The 22,348-nt window shown below is 37.8% G+C and overlaps 1 protein-coding gene across 3 annotated transcripts in view; it reads right to left on the bottom strand.

Moving 5' to 3' along the window:
- The window catches only part of LIPK (lipase family member K), a 42,695-nt gene extending 24,152 nt beyond the window's left edge, over positions 1–18,543 (bottom strand). For all 3 annotated transcript variants that reach the window (XM_021696169.2, XM_021696171.2, XM_021696170.2), the window contains exon 1: positions 18,424–18,543. The gene's annotated coding sequence lies outside the window, so the exon portion shown is untranslated. The remainder of the gene's footprint in view (positions 1–18,423) is intronic.
- Between the last annotated feature and the right edge of the window lie 3,805 nt (positions 18,544–22,348).

The following is a 22,348-nucleotide window of genomic DNA, read 5'->3' as shown; positions in this document are numbered from 1 at the left end:
ATAAGTCTCCAATAGATAGCTAGACAAAAGAAGGGAATGTAGAATTTGCAGAGAAAGAAATACAATGGCCAATATATTAATAAAGCACGTTTAATATCTCTAGTTACCAAATGAATTAATTCCTTTTTTTCTAATCATGGGAGTAAGCATCGGCACAACCTTTATGGAGAGAAATTTATTAACATGACTTACAAATTTAAAAATATTCATACTTTTCACTCAGCAATTCTATTTCCAGCAGTCTATCCAAAGGAAAAATAATATACATAATAAAAAAGAAATAATTATTATAAAATCATTCCTGATTATATATCTTAATATAGTGAAATTTACCAAATAAGAGATTGATAAAATAAATTATGGGTGAGGAAGAATGGTATTATCCAGCCACCAAGTATAATATTTATATGTGTTATGTGAAATCTCTATTATATAATATTAGGGGAAAACAATGTAAATTGTCCATATATTTTGAGCCCAATGTTAAAACAAATGATAAAGAGGACAAAAAGACTGTCACCTGCCAAACTCCTCATGATTGACCCCAAGATCTGACCTTGGCTGCCCACCTGCATATACATATCCATATTTGTCCCACATTTTCCTTAAGTTCTTTCTCCCAGCCTATCTCTTAACTCAGGAAAAAGACATGACAGGCACAGCATCCCATGATAGAAACTGAAACCACCCCTCAAGCAATAAGGATTGCCCAGAGGAAGAGCTCCCATGGCCCAGAGCACCCTGACCAGTGTGAGCTTAAACCCGACTCACGCCTGCATAGATGGACCATGGAGTGACCCGCAGTTACCTCTACCTCATTATAACACTAAAATCTCCACCCAAGGAGGAACACAAGCCTATTTACATAACATGCAAAGTGTGTACAGGCATGGTCCCTTAAGGTGCATGCTCAACCTCATCCCTGCCTCTACATTCAATGACAAGGCTCCTCTATCTAAATACTCATCCTAACCCTGAATAAAAGGAACCCACCCACCTTGCTTGGGGATCCCAGCTTTGGAAGTTAATCCCCGTGATCTCCTTATTTGCCACAAATAAAGTTTTCTTTGTGTGACAACTCACTTGGTATAGTTTCTACCTGTGACTCACCAAGGGGCAAACTCAAGGTTAGTTCGGTTATGTAAACACCAAATTTTAATTATGGTCTAGATGGTGAATGTTTCATTATGTCTAGGTGGTGAATATTTGGGTGATTATTTTCTCATTTTTCAGGACTTCCCATGCTTTATAATTTTTTTATATCCAGTATTACTTTATCATAAGAAAGAAGTTACTTTTCAAATAGAAAATTGTCAAAATTGTGGGGGAGAAAAGATGATTATATTCTCCATTTGGCTTTGAAACCATTTAAGTTTAAAAGCAACAAACAAGTAAACAACTGCAGAAATAACACAGGGGGACACTTTGCAGGAGACTTCCCATTACTACAGTCTTTACAAAGTGAAGACCTTCAATTTATGTTGGAAAACACACCCTAGCTATTAGTATGTTCTTTTTTTTTTTTTTCAATATAAGACAGATGGTAACTCTCACCCTGTAGGAAATGGGAGGATTTTTCAGAAGATGCTCCAGTATTGTTATAGAAAATTCCATGAATGTCTCTCTTGGATATATCAAGGTCATAATCTCTGTTGACTGTATGTATTAATATAATTAATTTATATTATAATATGATCAATGTGGTAAACATGTATTTTATATTAATGTAATATATTTATATATAACTCATATTGATTGATACAGCTTAATTCTGGTGAATCACATTGGTAGTGATAACACCACCAATAGTAGTAATTATTATTACTAGTGCAACTATCCACTGAGCCCCTATTATGTGCCAAGTTAGGTGCCAGACATACATGGTCTCATTTATTCTCAAACTGATCCCAAGGGATAAGAAATATTATCTCCATTTTATTTCAACTGAGACTGGGTCTTAAAGAGGTCAAGTCATTTGCCTGAGAATCTGACTCTTGTTGCCAGGCTCTGAAGAAAATGCTCCTGAGCATTGTGTTCCTAACCACTTGGTCCATTGGGAATAGGCTTCCAGGGGCCTCTGGCTACTATGTGCCTGACTGGTGTCAAATAGACCGTAGAACACAGGCACCATAATTACTACAAACTCAGAACCCCACCCCAGCCAACTTGAATGAGACTCTGTGGGGGGTGTGGCCAGGGATCTGCATTTTCAGCCATCATTCCAAGTGATTCATTCGTATGCATTCCAACCTGTGAGGAACAACTAGACTGCCTGGATTCCTTGAGAAAAGAAACTTTTTTGTTCTCATTTCTGTCCCTCTGAGACCTAGCATGGAGGTTCCTGATGTGGAAAACAAAGGCAGAACGAAACATAGATAAAATTAAATGTCCTTATAACCTGCAGCCCATTGACAAATACTTGAGGCAGGCAGGGTATAATGTTCCTCCAGGAAGCTCCCAACTCAATGTTAATGCCTTGCTAGAGGAAAAAGCAACCTTAGTTTGACAATAGCAAGGCCTCCTGTATCCTGTGAGTCTTCTTTAGCATATGAAAATCCTTCTGGAACTTCCCTATCTTTACTTCCCCCAACTTCAAAGTATATAATCAATTGCTCCTCACAATCCTGGGGCAGCAGCTCTTCCTGCCCATGGTCCTGTCCCCGTGCTTTAATAAAACCACCTTTTTGCACCAAAGAAGTCTCAAGAATTCTTTCTTGGCCCTCCGCTCTGGACCCCACCAAACCTCACCTATACATATCCCAAACTCCATCAGTTCCTATAAACGTTTGTCAAGTAAATAGATGGGTGAAAGACTGAATGAGTACATCATTTAATCTTAAAGATGACCCCACATTGACTCACCATTTTGCATTATATCTTTTTTGCCTCGTTTCATTTTGTCAGCGAGCCCTCTTGCTCAACTGTAGACCCCAACAGATAAAACCAGAAATAGACAAGGCAGCTCAACTCACATTCTAACTAAAACCCATTGTGCCGATTCCTTATCATACTGTCTTGAGACGTTGACAAAGACGCTTTGCGATGACCAGAACATTCCAACCATGGACCAGAAAAGTCCTGAGAGCAATGAAATGTCTAGAAGACCACACCCTACAGGTCCCCTTCCCAGCCCGTGATGATGCACTAATCACATACAGCTCCTATCCATGACTAGGTGCTCTCTGCCTGCTCCCCTGCACATATACCCTGTTCTCCCCAACCCCCCAAACTCTCCTATAAAACTCGAGGTGTTCCTTTTTGCCTCAGAGAAGTCTGTTGTTAAGGGAGAAGACTGCCACCTCCCTCAGCTGCCGGCACCCAAAATAAATCCTTTTCTCTTTTCCAAACCCTTGTCTCTTGAGATATTGGCTTCTTTTGAGCCGAGTTTATCTGAATTTGTTTGGCAACAGAGTTGGCAACCCAGCCCAGAGCTACGCTCTCAACCTGTCAGCCCCCTTGGGGTCCCCCAGAGGGAGTGGCTTAGCTGTTTGTTTTCTGAGTTAGCCACTGTGATAGATCGATCAGTAACAATTTCACCCCGCTCCACTGGTCCTCTCTTACAGTAAACTTTGAGAGTTGATTATGTCCTTAGTTCAGGATTATCTTATGGGAAGGCATGAGGGAAAATTTAAAAAGTGGTCTTTTCTCTCAAAGCACTCACAATTTAGTGGTTTCTGTGGAGTGGTTGACATTTGGGCCTCTGAGTTATAGTCACTGCTGTGAAGGGCCCCTGCGTTAGAGAGCATCCAGCTCCCTTCTATAATGGGCCTGCTGGAGAGCCTCTGGGGCCTGGGCTGGTGCAGAGGAGCTGGACCATGTGCCGCCTGTAGGAAGAACTGGAGTCTTGTCCTAAGGGATGGCGCAAGACTGTCCTAGTCAATGCAGGCTGTGTTGTGTAGCCGTGACATCGAGCCCATTGGGCTGCTTTGTTTCATACCTCGGTGTGCTGGATCTGGGTTTGGAAGGATGACATGCCCAGACAAGAGCAGTCTCTGTCTTCCATTTCGGTTAGTGGTTCTAACCAAACTGCCTCTCTTCAGGCACCTCTCACCAGGGCTGTTCTGACTTGTACTTTTGAGGGGTGTACTTACCTGCTCTGCTCTATCTGAGTCTCACAATATTACCTATAATTGTTGGGTGAGGCTGCCTAATTTAGACACTTCTCCTTCATGATACTCCAAGAGTCCTCTTATTTCTTTGATGGGTTTCCATGACAGCTCCCTGACGAAAGCATCTCACACTGACATCCTGCTGGCCCACACGAATGCATAGAAAGAAAGCAGCCATGATAAATTCCACAGGGCTTTCAGTCCTTAAAGTTGAGATCGGGGCCTCAAGTCTCTAGACTTAATCAACATAGATTATATATATTTTAGGTTTATATATATATATATATATATGTATTTTAGGTTTATATATATATAGTTATACATATATAATCTACATATAGATTATATTGATTTATCACTCTAAATCAGCATTTCACACTCTTTTCTATGAAACATGACTCCCAGAAGATGTTACTTGTTAGAAGAGCTCACAGGAAAGCATGTATATATAGTTTATATCATATATAAAAATTATATACGATAGTATGTTTATCAACCCTGGTTTTTGCCCACTAAATGCCAATAGCCACCCATTAGATTATTCAAATATGCATCCTCATCTTTCCAAATGTCCCCTAGGGTGAACGACACTGCTATCCTCATAAGTACATATATATACAAATGCTATATAATGACTTGCTCTGGAAGTCTTAGTTTACAATATTATAATTAAGGGTCAGCATAGTCCTGAAATCCTGACCCTGTTTTACTATAATCGACTTTTCTGCAATCTCATTTGCTCTTGAAATTTTACTGTTTGAATAACACCAATTAAACATACCATGGCCCAATTTCTAAGGAACACTCTTGGGAAATGCTGTTTTAATATATATATATATATATATATATGCAGGTAGGTACAAAGACGTCAATTTTAGATTTATTTTACCATTGAGCAGACTGAGATTCCTCAGAGTGAGACGTAGCAACGGGCTTTTCTGTGTTTCCAAAGCTCGCTTAGGAAAATATTTGCAATTGAGTGAATAAAAAATACTAAATGTCAAAATTAGTAATATGTAATATAATTACGTTAACTTATAATATAACATAACAATGTATATCAACTTATATTAGGAGAGAGAAAAGCTCGCAATCAAAACTGCAAGTTTCTACCTTATTAAGTAAAAAAAGAAAAGCCCATAGTAAGTTGGAGAAAAGAAGTAATAAAGATAAGAGAAAATAATTAATAAAATAAAAAAAGAGAATATTAGAGAAAATTAACAAATCCCAAAGGTGGTCCTTTGAAAAGATTTATAAAATTGATAAGCACTAGGAAGACGAATCAAGAAAAAAATAGTTATACAAAGTACCAGAATCAGAAATTAAAGAATGAATGTCATGAATGATATCACAAATAATAAAATTGTAATAAGAGAATATGAGGAAAACTCATATGCCAATTAATGCCAATTAATTTGATAAAGTAGATTAACTGAACAAATTCTTTGAAAAACAACTTCAACTATTTCTGTTTCAAGAAAAAATAGAACATTTGATGAGCCCTATTCTATAAAGAAATTGAATTTGTTTTAAGAAGAATTTACACACATACAAACAAAAATCCCACTTCTTTTTTTTTTTTTAAAGATTTTATTTATTTATTTGTGAGAGATAGAATGAGAGAGAGCACATGAGAGAGGGGAGGGTCAGAGGGAGAAGCGGACTCCCTGCCAAGCAGGGAGCCCGATGCGGGACTCGATCCCGGCACTCCGGGATCATGACCTGAGCCGAAGGCAGTCGCCCAACCAACTGAGCCACCCAGGCGCCCCAAAAATCCCACTTCTGAGTATCTTGACTACTAAATATTAGTCTTATTTATTAAAAAAAAATTGAGTTGGGCCATGTTCTACTTTGAGCCCTAAAAAGATTTATGAATAGGGGTGCCTGAGTGGCTCAGTGGTTTAAGCTTCTGACTCTTGATTTCAGCTCAGGTCATGACCTCAGGGTCATGAGATCAAGCTCCACATTGGGTTCCCTGCTGGGCATGAAGCCTGCTGGGGATTCTCTCTGTCCCTATGCCTGTCCCCCCTCCAAGTCTCTCTCAAATAAATAAATAAACAAATAAATAAACAAATATTTTTTAAATAAAGAATATCTTAAAAAAAAAAGACATAGGAATAATAATAAAAAGTAACCCCAATGGTTTCCTTAGTGATTATCCTATTTAACATTTAAGGAAGAAATTATTATAATTAAGCAAAAGAATTTTTTTAAAAAAGGGAAGGAACTCTTCCCAACACATTTTATGAAGTCCAAATAAATTCACATTATATTCTAAAGTGACCCAAATAGCCAAAGCTTATTTGTAAAAGAAACGAAGTTGAATGACACTACCTGATTGCAAGATTTACAAGCTACAGTAATCAACACTGTGTGGCAGTGTCATGTGACAAATATCTAGTACAATGGGGTACAACAATTGGTGCACAAATATACACATACACAAAGAGTCAACTCATTTTGGACAAAGCTTATAATTCAATGGCAAAGAATCATATTTGCAAAAATGGTGCTAGAACTGTGCATAAAAGAAAAAAAAATCAAGCTTAACCCTTAACATGCACCATTTATAAAAGTTAAAAGTAAATTATTGGCCTAAACATAAAAGCGAAAACTATAAAGCTTAAACAAAAACACAAGAGATCTTTGTGACCTCAGGGTAGGCAAAAATATCTTAGGACTCAAAAAGCATGAAAGACAAAAATGATAAATTAGATCTCACTGAAATTAAAAACTGTACTGCTGAAAAGACAACATTAAGAAATTTAAATGTCAAACCATTGACTTTGAGAAAATATTTGTAAAACAAAAATCTGGCAAAGAAATTTTATCCAGAATACATAAAGATCTCTTGCAATTCAATAAGAAGTCAAATAAGCCAATAATAAAATGGACAAAAGCTTTGAACAAAAGAAGGTGTATGAATGACTAATAAGTACATGAAGGGGTGCTCCATATCTTTCGTCAAAAGGGAAATGCAAATTAAGACTATAATGAGATAACTCTTCTCACCCACTATAATAACTAGAATTAAAAAGACCAATGGTTGGCAAGGACTTTGAACAACTGGAACTTTCATGCTTTCTTTGCTTGTAGAAGTGTAAAATGGAAAAAACACTAGATAAAGCAATTTAGTGTTGTCTTATATAGTCTTATAGAGTTAAATATACGACATACAATTTCCACATGACTCAGTATTTCCACCCCTAGGTATTTACCAAGAGAAATGACCCAAATAACCCAAATATCTGTCATTATGGAATGGATAGAGAGATACAGTACATAGGTCCAGTGAAATACTCCTTAGCCATAAAAAGGGAACAAACAGTTAATACACATAACCACATGGATAAAACTTAAAAACTTTAGCTTGAGCAAAAGAAAGATGTCAAATACAAAGGAGTATATATAGAATGATTATATTTATATGAAATTTTAGACAAAAATCAATACTAATGTGTAGGACAGAAATTAGATCGAAGGTGATTTGGGGCTAGTTAGCAAAGAAACATGAAGAAATTTTCTAGGGTGATGAAAATTTATATCAGGACTGATCTTATGGCAGGGCACCTGGGTGGCTCAGTTGATTAAGCGTCGGCCTTCGGCTCAGGTCATGAACTCAGGGTCCTGGGATCGAGTCCTGCATCGGGCTCCCTGCTCAGCGGGGAGCCTGATTCTCCCTCTGCCCCTCCCCCACACTTGTGCATGCTCTCTCTCTCTCAAATAAATAAAATCTTAAAAATAAAAGACTGATCTTATGGCAGTTACGTGGATTTATTTGTCAAAGATCATGGCTAGTACTGTTATAGCGTGTAACTACGTTACAATATACAAGTTATACCTCAAAGAAGTGTTGAAAAGAAAAAGAAGAAGCAACCACAATGGCCCAATATCCTTTCCATGTTGGTTCCATCCACTCCCTTTCTTAAACCTCAGAATCCTTGTTCGTATTTGTGAAAAATACTGGGATCTTCAACCTTGTCTCTCAGAGATTCTGATTCTAAGGTGAAGTAGAGACTCAAGAGCTGCATTTTTTATTTTTTATTTCTTTCTTTGAGAACTGCATTTTTAATTAGTACCCCAGGAGGTTCTTGATCTAGGTGGCTCCAAATTCATACCTGGAGAAGCACATCACTAGACAGATTTAATTCCTATTTCTCTGTGTCCTTGTTTCCCACACCTGTGATGTCCCCACTTTCATCTCTCCAGACTCTCTCCCTCTTGCCTGGTTCAACTCTTTTGAGTCATTCTCTGACTGCCCTTTGCTCTGAAATGTTCTTCTAATGAGTTTGAAGGTTATACCATGAAACATCAAATCATTTTCCAATTGCTTAATTTCTGTTGTCTCCTAAATTACATAGCTAGCTGCTTGTCCTACTCTTTCTTCAGAAACATTTCAAAGATGAACAGTACATATTTCAGTAGTAACTGGGTAAGCTTGAATTCTTAGCCTTTTCAAATGAGGTCTGAATTATAATGTCTGTAGAAATAACCCAACACTCCCCTCCAGAGCATCAGCCCAATTTGCTCTTTTGTTTCGCTTCTTGGCTGACATTTAACTGTTCAGCAAGGAAATAACTTGACACTCTGCTTTCTATTTCACCTCTCAATCCTCATTGAAAGGGCAGATTTCCAGGCTTAGTTTCTGAAAGAGAACTTACATTGGCATATATTAGATACCTGTTAATATTGTTAGGTTCTAACTCAACTGATGGGTCACAGAGCCAAGCTCATGCAATCTCCACGTGTTGTTATATTATTCAAACAGATTTCTTTTTTGGGTGTAACCTTTGCAGAGAAGTGCTACTGGTCTTTCCTTGGTAAATGATTCTGTCAGGCCACGATTAGTCATGCGCTCATAGTAACAGAGCAGAACCATGGCCATCCCAGAAAGTCCAGTCCATAAAATCATGTTTCTTTCAGGAATACATATTTTTGCTTTGAATATTCATCTCTCTCTTTTTCCAGTCACCAACTGTCAAAGTTCTATTATTAGTAACATTTATCATGAAAAAATAAAATTCAATGAAAATAATAACAGCTATAATTTTTTAAAAAGATTTTATTTATTTATTTATTTATTTATTTATTTATTTATTTAGAGCATTGTGCAAGCAGGTGGGGGAGGGGCAAAAGGAGAGGGAGAGAGAGAATCTCAAGCTGATTCCCCACTGAGCACCACAGAGCCTGACCTGGGGCTCCATCTCACAACCCCGAGGTCATGACCTGAGCCCAAATCAAGAGTTGGTCATTCAACCAACTGAGCCACCCAGGAGCCCCACTATCATTTTTAGTATGGTTATATTATTACAGTTATATGATTTCAAAAATAATAATTTTTGTAAAGAACTTTGTGCCAGGAGTTTTTAAAAGCAGTTTCTATGAATTAACTTATTTAATCCACAAAACAACTTTATTGGTAGGTACTAGTATTATTATCTCCTTTTTGTCTGTCTTGCAGAAGGAGAAACTGAGGCACAGAGAGGCTAGTACATTAGCTAAATTCACATAGGTATTAATCGCTGGCACTGAGATTTACATGGAGATCGTTTGATTCAAGATACTACAGTCCATCGCCACTCTGTACTGCCTCTTCTGTGTGTGCTGGAACATTCTTTGGATCAGGTCATTTTTTCATGACTATTGGCAAGACCATGTTTCATGGAATTTTCAGTAATTTAATATAAAAAGTTACAAGCTAAAAATCTAATTCAAAAGACGTTGGTCACCTTGCCACTTCCTCATTCCTGGCCCTCTGGTAAAAAAATGGGATAAATTTTTTATTCAGGAGGAGAAATTACTGACCATTGTTGTGCACCATCCCAAAGCGTTTGCTTTTTTTTCTGTCTGTCAGTCTCTTCCTCCTTCCCTCTTGCCTCCCCTTCCTTTCTTCTCCTTCTTTTTCCTTCTTTTTACATCATTCTCTTTCTCCCTTTTGCCTTCCTTCCCTCTGTAGCAGGAAGAATCACATCAGCATTTGGGTTTTAAAGGGCTTTTAGGGGCACCTGGGTGGCTCGGTTGGTTAAGCTCTGACTTGATTTTGGCTCAGGTCGTGATCTCAGGGTGGTGGGATCAAGCCCTGCATTGGGCTCAGTGGGAGGAGTCTGCTTGAGGATTCTCTCTCCCTCTCTCTTCTCTCTAAAATAAATAAGTACATAAAATCTTAAAAAAAAAATAAAGGGCTTTCAAATAAGACTATTCTCTCTGAGGCAAATAAACAGAAGTGAAAGTGGAAACTGCACAGATAAATCAGATTTAGATACCCACAAAAGCTGTAATTAGGTTGAACAGGTGCTGTGGTCAATGAGAAGAGGAAAACAAACTTTGGCTCAAATGACTCACTGTGTGGAGGCTGGAATAATAAAAACACACTGTCTGGAATAATCAGGAATTATTCTGAGGATGCTGTAATGTATTTATAGCAAGCACTTTATCTGTTCACCATTTACGAAAATTCAAGCCGTTAACAGGTGGCACTGGTAGATCCACAACATGGATTTGCAGAATAAATGCCAGAATGGTAAGCAGGTAAATGTAAATTACTTACTTTTTTAGTTATTGTTGTCATTGCTGGTTTTAACTCTTTTAGCTGAAAATATTACTGAAATGTATTGTACACTTCTTACGTATTTAAAAAGTGACAAAAGAAAATCTGATTTTAACTGAGAGAGCCCAGTTGGAGTTTTTCCTTCCTGATAAATTGTTCTTAAACTTCTGGGTAAATCCTTGGTAGCCAAGATTATTAGAAGAATATGGAAATTAACCAAATTAGCAAATAAAAGATCAGTTTCAAAACTGGAAAATAGATTTGACAAAACTTAACTCCTCTTCCTAATCAAAACTTGTCAGCAAAGTAGAAACAGAAATTCCTCAATTAGTTGAAAGACTCCTATGAAAAATTCTCCAGCTGTAATTAGAATCAACAGTAAAATACTGAATACTTTCACCCTAAGAATGGGACAAAAGACAGAATATGTGCTCTTATCACGTCTATTCAACATACAGCATGTGTCATTAAATAAAATAGAGTAAAAAGAAAGGAAAAACAAAACCAAAAAGCAGAAAGGTGGGAAAGTAGAAGTGAAACTGTATTTGCAGATGACATGATAGTGCATTTAGAAAATCCTAACTAATCCGTACAAAACTTACTAGATCTCCTGAGTAAATGCAGAAAAGTATCAGGACACAAGGTCAATATAAAAAAAAGCGCAATTGTTTATCTTACGCTAACAAAAAAAATGCTTACAAAACAAAAATTTTAAAATATGAGTTAAATAGCACAAAAAACAAAAATAATAAGTAACAACTTGAACAAAAGACCAGCAAGATCTTTACACTGAAAATTGCAAAACTTAAAGAAACCTAAGTAAATGGAGAGATATTATGTACTTTATACGTAAAAGACTCCATATTGTTAAGCTGTCAGTTCCCAAACTGAACTATATATGGATTAAGTTCCAGGGACAATTCCAGCAGACTTCTTAATAAAAAATGACAAGTTGATTTTAAAATTTATATAGAAATATAAAGACCCTATAATAGCTTAAGCTATTTTAAAAAAGAATAACAATGTTGGAGGACTTACATTACACAATTTTAAGATTTACTATGGAGCTACTGTAATTAAGACAATGTGGTATTGGCAAAAAAATTGAGAAAGATCCATTAAAAGAATAGAGTACAGAAATAGGCCAAATTATATGTGATCTAATAACTTTTGACAGATGCTCTAATGAAGTTCAATGAGAAGAGAAAAACCTTTTCAATAATTATTTCACAGGAACAACTGGATATCAATTTTGAAAAAAAAAAACTTGCTACATTTCTTAAACCAGACATAAAAATATACTTGAGATGTATTGCAAATATAAAAGTAAAAACTAAACTATAAAGCTCTTAGAAGAAGACGGAAGATAATATCTTTACAAATTTGGGATAGGCAACTAATTATAAAAGAAAAAATATTATAAACAAGTCTTTATTAAAATAAACTTCTGGTCATCAATAACACCATTAAGAAAATAAAAAGGCAAATCACAGACAACATGAAAACATTTCAATTAATATCTAATAAAGTATGTATGTCTAGGATTTTTCAAGATATAAGTAACAATAAGACATACAATTAAATTTAAAATTAGCAAACTACTTGGATAGTCACTTCACGAAAGAGGATATACGAAGAGCCAATAAACACACAAAAAGATGTTCAGTATTGATAGTCATCAGAAAATGCAAATTAAGACCCTCATGAGCTACTACTGCATACCCACTAGAGGGCTAACATTAAAAAGACCAACAATAGGGGCGCTTGGGTAGTTCAGTGGGTTAAGCATCCAACTCTTGGTTTCAGCTCAGGTCATGATCTCAGGGTCCTGGGATCAAGCCCTACATTGGGCTCCCCACTGGGCATGGAGCCTGCTTGGGATTCTCTCTCTCCCTCTCCTTCCATCCTTTCCCCTCACTCCCTCAAATAAATAAATCTTTAAAAATAAATAAATAAATAAATAAACAAACAAACCAATACTAGTAAATATTGGCGAGAAGGAGGAGCAATCAGATCGCTCATACATTTCTGAGGGGAGTCTATAATATTAAAACTGCCAAAAACTGGCAACTTCTTAAAACTCTGTAAGATTGCAATTCCATATTTAGGTAGTTGCTCAGAATAAAAGAAAATATAGGTCTACATAAAGACTTGTTTGCAAATGTGCTCCTTGAAGCTTTATTCATAATAGTAAATTATTGAAAATAGCCCAAATGTCCATCAATAATAGAAGGAATACACAGTTGTGTTATATTTATACAATGGAACTCAATAACACATACAACATAAATAAATCTCACAAATATTTTGCTGAGTGCAAGAAGCCAAACACAAAAGAATGCTTATTTGATAATTCTTTTTCTATGAAGATCAAGAACAGGTAAAATGAGGGGCTCCTGGCTGGTTCATTCGGTGGAGCATGTGACTCTTGATTCAGAGTTGTGAGTTGGAGTCCCGCATTGGGTGTAGAGGTTACTTAAAAACAAAATCTTACAAAAAAAAGAAAAAGAAAAGAAAAAAGAAACAGGTAAAATAAATGTATCGGAATCGAAAAACACAACTGTTTACTTGGTGGTGGCATTAACTGGACAGGTAGAAGAGCTTCTGGGTGATAACAGTACTCTATATCTTGACCAGATGACTGTCACAACCCCTTAACTGCACACTTAAAACTTGTGCATTTTTTTTTTAAGATTTTTATTTATTTATTTCAGAGAGAGAGAATGAGAGAGAGAGCACATGAGAGGGGGGAGGGGCAGAGGGAGAAGCAGACTCCCTGCCGAGCAGGGAGCCCGATGCGGGACTCGATCCTGGGACTCCAGGAGCATGACCTGAGCCGAAGGCAGTCGCTTAACCAACTGAGCCACCCAGGTGCCCTGTGCATTTTTATTGTATGTAATTACAACTTGATTAAAAAGAAACTGGAAACTATATTGCAAAGCAGGTGTTCTCAATGATTACTAGTTCTGGTGTAAATTAGCGCAACTCAGTTGGTAAATAACATTGCTACACTTACCAGGACATCTTAAGACTATTCATATCTTATGTCCCAGAGGTTCCACTCGATAAATAGATACTAAGAGAATATGTTTTACACTTGAAGGTGGGGGGACGGGGGGGGTGGTAATCTTTTCTACAAAGTTGCTTTCATGCTTATTTGAAATAAATAAAACTTAAAAACAGATGTTCAATTGTAAAGGGGTGTTTAAATAAAATATAATGTTAATTAAATATATTAGATGATTAATTAAATATTGTAGAGAAAACCATTAAAATGTTCATGAAAACTACATAATAACAGGAAGACACACTTAGGATATTACATTAAGTAGGGGAAAAATTGTGGGGAGGAAGAATTGTACATATCCGTGGTCTTCACTCCAAGGTATGCAATGACTTTCTAAGAAATATATAGGCATGCAAATAGTTTTTTTTTAAAAATCAGATTATAGATCTTTGACACCTGTATATATTCTTTCCTAAAATTGATACAACCTGTGAATTTCTAGCTTCAAGCTGGTTCCCCTTTTTCACCTCTACAAAGGGAAGGTCTACCTCTCCCATCTCCTGAATCTTAGCCTTGTGAATAGTACAGAGGAACACTTGACAACATCGACATTGGTACTGGCAAAAGCATTGTTGATAAAGTAGCAGTCCTTTTCCAAGGGCAAGTCACCTCTGCAAATGTGTTGATGTTTAATTCTCTGCTTTCAAAAATTGGAAAAGAATCTACTTGAGTTGTCAGGAGATAGATCATTAAAAATAATTTTTGTGGATGCATCTCTATCTGATTTGTGGCACAGAGCTTCAAAAAGAATTCAAGGACCTGAATAACACTATTTAAACAAGGGTTTTCAGCACTTACATCTGTTGAATAAATGGAAAACAACTGATGCTGAATTTTGTTTCATCTGTTAATAAGTAATAATCATCACTGGTTGTACAAATTAAAAAGAGAAGTTCCATTCATGTCATTAAGAGATTCATTCCTAATAAAATTTGGTTTTAATGCTTAATAATTATTCATTAAATGATCCTTTGACCAATTATATGCTAATAAAAATTACAATGGCAAGTCTTTAAAAAATTAAAAGAAAATGCAAATTTATGATCACAAAATAAAACAATTTTAATTTCAATGCATATCCACTGTTTTAGTTGCACAATAAAAGACTTTTTAAGCATACAAATACATTTGTATATGTATTTATAGAAATATATAAAACACCTGTAGAAAAAAAAATGGAATGGGAATATGAATTCAAGGAACAAACAAAATATATAATTTTTTAATCCATTAAATAAGAGATTTTTTCCAATGGATGTTATTAGGTTTCAAATCACTATTCTATTGGATATATTTTAAAAATTGTGTAACAATTTCAATTTAGACTGTCTACAATATGCTTAAGGTGCATCCTTTGCAACCATTTAAATTTATGATTAAAAAATTTATATGTCAGCCTAAAACTTTGTACATATTTACAGAGTTTTGCACAATTTGTCTGGGGTGACAGAGGCAAAAAGAATCTTTAAGCAACTTACAGATACATTTTTAAATATATATTTTTAAAATATCTCAAATAAATAAACTGAAAAAGTATGATCTTCAAAAAGACTGGAAGGGGGGCCTGGGTGGTTCAGTTGGTTAAACGTCTGCCTTCGGCTCAGGTCATGATCCCAGGGTCCTCAATCGAGCCCAGCATCCAGCTCCCTGCTTGGCGGGAAGCCTGCTTCTCCCTCTCCCACTCCCCCTGCTTGTGTTCCCTCTCTCTCTGTGTCTCTCTCTGTCAAATAAATAAATAAAATCTTAAAACAAACAAACAAACAAAAAGACTGGAAGGATTATTCCAAAATGATAATGATTGTATTTGGATTCTAGGAATAACAACTTCCCCTCTTTTGCTACTTACTGGTTATACATTATCCTCGATGACTTTATTAGGTTGAATTACTCTTATAATAAAAATATACTTAAGACATTTAGAAATAATTAGGTGTAAATTTAAACCCAATGACCTCTGAGTAAATGCCGTAGTGAGGTGGGAAACAAAGGCAGAAGAAAAATTATTAAATTTCCTTACTGTCTATAGCCCACTGACAAGTCCTTGAAACAGGCAGAGTGCCATTCCTTTAGGGACTCAACTGCCTTGATGTTAATACTTTGCTAAGGGCAAAAGGCAAGCTTAGCCTGAGCCCCAGGATCCTGTACGTCTACTTTAACATATAAAAATTCCTTTGGAAACTTCCTTTATCTCTACCCTCAAGATACATGTTGGCAATCACCCCCCAAGTATATGACCCACTGATATACATCGGAAGGGTCTCATTGAGTAAGGGACAGGTGGAGCTAGGTAGAGAGAGGTAGGTAGGGGGCTACAGGATCAGGCTCAAAGAAATCCCAGAAATGCTGAGGCACAACGAAACCAGAGATAAGGGAACAAACCAGACCACCCTGCTCTGGGTGTCGGAAGTGGGGTGTTTTTATGGCAGTCATATTGTGACCAGATCCCAAAGAAGAAGTAAGCCATTAAAAATATTATCACCAGTCCTCATTCAAAACAAGACATCACAAGAATGATAAGGCCACAAGCTTCCTGGTCGGTTCTCAATAAAAGACTGTGGATGGAGACCCACATTGGCAACCCACTGGGGACCCCTCTCCTGAGAGCTTTTTCTGTATCCTTGCTTAATAAAACTCTATTGCTTTGCTCACTCGCCTTTGTGAGATTCATTCTTTGACCCAGTGAGACAAGAACCTCGCTCTCCTGCTTCACTAGAAGTCTTCTGATGGGGCCAAGTTGACAAGTTTTAGTATTTCTATTTTGTAATAACCATATCAACAGCTCCCTACGTCCACCTCACATTTTGTTTATTACAGGATTGGGGCAGTAATACCAATGTTCTTCCTGGCCAGAAGACTATTGTCTGTCAATGAAGACTTTTTGGTGCTTGCCACATTTTCCCTTTTTATCCGAGGTATTCTATCCCAAACCAATTGGGGTGTTTACAAAAATTTAAATTCTGTCTCCTCCTTTCCTCAGCATCCTTCACAAAGCTCTGGTATTCTTTTTTTTTTTTTTTTAAAGATTTTATTTATTTATTTGACAGAGAGAATGAGAGACAGAGAGCATGAGAGGGAGGAAGGTCAGAGGGAGAAGCAGACTCCCCGCCGAGCAGGGAGCCCGATGCGGGACTCGATTCCGGGACTCCAGGATCATGACCTGAGCCGAAGGCAGTCGCTCAACCAACTGAGCCACCCAGGCGCCCAAGGCTCTGATATTCTTATCTCTTACCAAAGAAGTGTGACTCACAAGGTTACACAACTCTTTAGCAGCCAGGTTAATCAGAATCTGGATCTAATTTGGTTCTCTGTTTTCTGAAGTCCTCCACCCACAGAGTGAAAGAAGGAATCAGGAAGATGAGGACATTACTATCAACAAGTGAATGGGAGGAAATCATTACACAACAGGACATCCAGGCCCACAAATCTGGGATGTGAGGATTTAGCACTTTGTGTCAAATTTGACAGGCGGGATCTTCAAATGGGATAAGGGGCCAGTAGCTCTGGGCATCAAGCCCAGGGGAGCCCCAGCAGAAAAGACTTTCATGCTGAATGGGGAATGTAATGCTCAAGGGGGAAAAGGAAAAAGAGCAAACACTAGAGGGCATCGTATTTTCATGGCTCTTCGTAAAAAAATATTGTCCTAGGTTGAGGACAAAGTCCTTGAACTCTGGAAGACTGTTGCTTCAAAATTTAAAAAAAGTAAAACAGATAACAAAGGAGGAGCTGTGGAGGAGATACTTGATCCCTCAGTTTCTTTTACAAAGTAAAGGAGACATAGAATAGGTCAGTAAAGGAACACTGAAGTTAGTTGTATTTGAGTAAAATGACTCCTTTTTCCAAACATGAAAGTCTGGAAACAACTTTCTTTTTTCTGAAAACAGAGAATAAAATATAAGTATATTGTAAGAGCAAGAAAATAAATGTTTGGCTTTGACATGTAGACTGAGAGGACAGTCATTTCGTCTCCCAGGGAGATCTGAATCCATGAGGCTAGCCCATCCTCATGTCCCAGGAGTTCATGCAGGTCTGAAATTATGAGGGTTGGAGGGGCACCTGACTCAATCCATATTCATAGGAACCACTCTTTCACTCCCGACCCAGTGCAGCTACTCATTACAAAGCAACAGAAAAGGAGAATGACATGTCCTCACAAAATTTTGGAAGAACGTTCATAATTTCCATAAGTAGGAATGTCACTTAGTACAGCAATGCAGGGCAATCACTTGGCCCCACATTTTCCCGCAGATGAGCCTGCTCATAAGAAGGAATATTCATGCTCAAAGCCGTTGGAATGAGACAATAAAAGGCTTTTTGAAAATTCCAAAAAGTTTTAAAAACATATCCAAGCATTCTTTCCCAAACCCCTAGAGGCACCATCTAAGAGATTGGTCTCTTAAATCCATGAACTCTGCCACCTGCCTTTCCCAGGTGTGGCCTTAACAATACCTCCTCTCGAGGAGACTCAAATATGCTTTCTAAATGCTACAGCATTCTGAAACTCGCTATGACATTCTCTAAGGAAAACTCTGCACTCTATCTTCTCGGTGGTCACGTTATACTCTCACTATCTCTTGCTTAACGAGGTCGAACCACATACAGCTTTCCTCACCAACATGTAAAGTTTCTGTGCCTCCAAGTATTTCCCAAGTCTCATTGAAATACCAGGACCCAGGCTCTGCAAATAGATCAATAGTTATTACCTGATCCCTGAAGTCTCTGGGAAGCGGGGGTGTGCTGTCCTCAAGCCCTGGGAGCTTCAGATCGATTCCAGCTCCTTCCAGAAGCAGTTGCCAGGAGAGCATGCTCTGTTCCAGACAGCCCGGGAGATGTTGCAACCAGAAACTTCTCAACTTGAGGCAGATTAATCATGGCTTCAAATATGACAGAGGCCGCCCAGGCAACCTTGTCAGGCGAGTTCTTAGGGAGGAAAAAAGAAGTGTTAATGATCTAAAACCTCGCTCCTGCCAAGCCGGTCCCCGGGTTCTGTGCCTCAAGGGTCAGGTGGATTGGAAGCTTCTCAGCAGAACATAGACTCTCCATCCAGAAAATAATTCCACCCAAGGATGGATGCCACGACCCAGTCATACAAGCATCTCCATAAAATGCCTCAGCCCCCTGCACCATCAGTTACAACACGCAGAGTGCTATTCATTCCCAATTTCTGCCTTGGCTTTCCTAAATCTCCCCTACCTTCTTAGGTAAATTGAAAATCAGACAGGCAGGAAACAGAGAAAGTATATCCAAGTCTTTCAATGGAAGCCTAGAAACACAGTGTCTCATTCAAGATCTCCAGCCAGCTAAAGGCAGAACCAGGGGCTTTTGCTCTCTCCAACCAATGTCTTTTCCTACTGGATGAGCAGTTCCTGTGTCTGCACTGGGAGGGTTGTGGTATGTAACCTACAGGGGATATTAGACCTGCATGGAGTCCTGTTTTCTGTTTTCACAATTGTGAGGCTGCAGATCCAACTTGACGACATTAAACCAAGCAAACTTCTAAAACGATGCAAACACTAACATTTTACATGCGTAAAAGTCAGCTGAAGAAGAGTAAGAGTATTCCTGAATTAGCTCCTGAATTCTCCCCATCAGTTCAGGCATCTCTGTGGCCACTCAGAGCACAAGGGATGGTTGCAAAGTCACTCACAACACAACGTGCAGGGTGTCTGGGTGGTTCTGTCGGTTAAGCAGCCCACTTGTGACTTTGGCTCAGGTCGTGGTCTCAGGGTGGTGCGATGGAGCCCTGTGTCAGGCTCTGCGCTCAATGGGGAGTCTGCTTGAAATTCTCTCTCTCCCTCTGCCCCTCCCCCTGCTTGTGCTCTCTCTCTCTCAAATAAATAAATAAATCTTAAAAAAAAAAAAAAACCCAAACACAACAGCAGACCTGGCATTTTAGTTGGGCAGTCAAGACTGTGTGGCAAGAGGCTGATTTCAATACCTTCAAGTCTGTTTGGATTGTGTCAGTGAGTGAAGCACTTGGATTCTATTTGATTCAAATTTGTAGTCAGCATTGGTTTTGCTTCTGTTACTGTAATAGTTTTGGCAGTTAATTAAAATGTTTTACAGATTGATTTGTTTTATTACAAAAGTTTTATATCCCTATGTTTTTAATAGGCAGTTCCATTTACAAAGTAGTATGCCTCACCAGCATGCTGTTTTGAGTCTTGAGAAGAAAAACAAAACCCACCAGAAAGACGGTTCATGTGTTGGCAATATAGAAACAACTGGAATCTAGTCTATGCTAGAAAATGAGATACCCTTAGGCAAAAAGAAGTGGGAAGGTGAAGCTTTCAAGTACTGCCTAGTTGATATTAAACTACTTTACCAAGAGTTTTCTGCAGGGCACCCTTCATCCAAAGAAAATCCAAATCATTGTTGTTTGGAGACTTACAGTGAATGAGTTATTCATCCATATAAGGGCCCTTTGTGGTTTTGTTTATTCTTATTTAACTTTAACCTTTGTCTCTGATCCCCATTCCCACACACTTGACCTCCATTCTACCCTAACCTGTCATTCTAACATATCATTGTAGAGAATATAGTACACAACTTTTCCATATGGTATTTCGTAATAAATCTCATCCCGTTTTTACCTTTCTCTATGCTATGCTTATGAACAGGACTGACTGCCTAATATGCGAGAGCCAGAGCAAAATGACAATATGGGATGCCATGTTTAAAAACGATGAAGAATTTCAATATGTAGGCAGCAGAGGAGTAAACATGTGAGAACATTCCAAGCACGGGGCCCTATGCTTTGCATATGTGACATACCAATCAAGTCAGCCCTGCTTTTGAGAACACAGCATGTTCCCATCTGTACATATGGTTTGCTTTTAATTACTGTTCCACGGAATTCCACAATATCTGTTTTTTAAGTATCCTGTCCCCCCTCCCCGAGTCAGACATGTAATTTTATTTCCTCAAAATCCCCACTGTTAAAAACATCAGCATTTACACCCCCCGTTATGGAATGTGTGAGAATTTCTTTGAGATGTATTTCTAGAGATGAGATCTTTGGTGATAGGTCATACAGTTTGCTCAATTTTACTATGTGCTGTCAGATTGTTCTAGAATAGGCTGTGTGTTCCCATCCACAGTACTGGAAGTACCCATTTATTTCTCTACCTGTTTTGCTAGTTGTGCTGTTGTAAACATCTCTGTCAATCCGTCATTTCTCTATTCCATTCATCTATGACTTGACTCAGTGAACAGAAATCCAACTCTGTTTACATATTTACTTTTCCATTCATATTTGTGCTTTTGGGATCTTCTTTAAACTTATTTCCCAATGTCTAGATCACAAAATAATAGGGCAAAGGTACTTTCCCTTTGCAGAAGGGTTGGGGCCCATCTTGTTTTGTTGCTTCTCCTTCCTGCCTTCTGCTGGAGGGGTAGGTGTTCTTTCAAGAACACTTCCTTCCTCTTTCATCATGATTTCTAAAAGCTCCAGGGTGTTAGGACAGAGCAAGGGAAAGAAGAGAGTAATCCCTGCTTGACTCATGCTATAGGCTCATTCTGGTAGTGAGTATGTGTATCCAGCAACTGTGTTCTAGGGTCTAGGGGATTAGGGAAGTCTTAAAGGGAAAGCAACATTCACAGTGGACTGGAGCTGGGTCCCCAGTGTGCACACTTTTTAAAATCTGTGGCTTCAGAGTGTTTTGAGGGCAATGAAAATACTCTGTATTGTACTAGACTGGTACTATACTGTATACATGTCATTATACATTTGTTGAAACTGCTAGAATTCACAACAATTTACAAGACTGAACCTTAATATAAATGGTGGACTTGTGGTGATGATGATGTGTCAAAGTAGGTTCACCAGTTGTAACAAATGGATCACTCTGGTCAGGGAATAACGATGATGTGGAAGCTATGCACCTGTGGAGACAGGTGATAAGTGGGGAATCTCTGTCCCTTCCTCTCAATTTTGCTGTGAACCTAAAACCGAGCTAAAAACATTGTCTTAAAAAAAAAATCTGTGACTTTAAATCTGAGCCAGGAATCTGGCATTGTTTCATCAATGAGATTATATGCCTTGGTATTTGTGTAATGTTGGACTGACTTGTATTGTTTTGGTTTATTGCCTTTGTGTACTATCCCCTGGGGTTTGCATTTTTATGGGTTGGTAGGGACCTAGGCTATCTGTGAGATTCAAGATTTTTATTTTAGGGTATGTCTTCCTCCAAAGGTGTGTGCTGAAGACCTTTTGTATGTGCCTGTGTGGATAGGCACCTGGTATCTTGTTGGCTGGAGTGTATTGGAGATTATGAGTCACAGGGAAACAAGGCCCATGGACAAAAAAAGATCAAAATTCACTCCCTCTGTTAATGATTGTAGTAATTCATTAAGGCATGTGGGTTTTCCCAGGGAGGGGGTGTTAAATTTGAAAAGGCTGAAGATCTTACACTATTTTGTTGAATCTAAGATGTCCTCATTTGTAAAATGTAACTTTCATCATATTATGTACTCCTAGGAAAGAAACACAACATCAGCCATACTTATAAGACATTGATTGTAAGAAGCATTCCGAGTAATGAGATATGAAAATGTAAAAAAAAAAAAAAAAAAAAAGCATTTTGAAATCAACGAAATATAGTTTATTATAATATAGCCACATTGAGT

The sequence above is a fragment of the Neomonachus schauinslandi genome, chromosome 6 (assembly GCF_002201575.2).
Source record: "Neomonachus schauinslandi chromosome 6, ASM220157v2, whole genome shotgun sequence".
Taxonomy (NCBI): Eukaryota; Metazoa; Chordata; class Mammalia; order Carnivora; family Phocidae; genus Neomonachus; species Neomonachus schauinslandi.
This window is presented reverse-complemented; position numbering and strand designations above follow the sequence as displayed.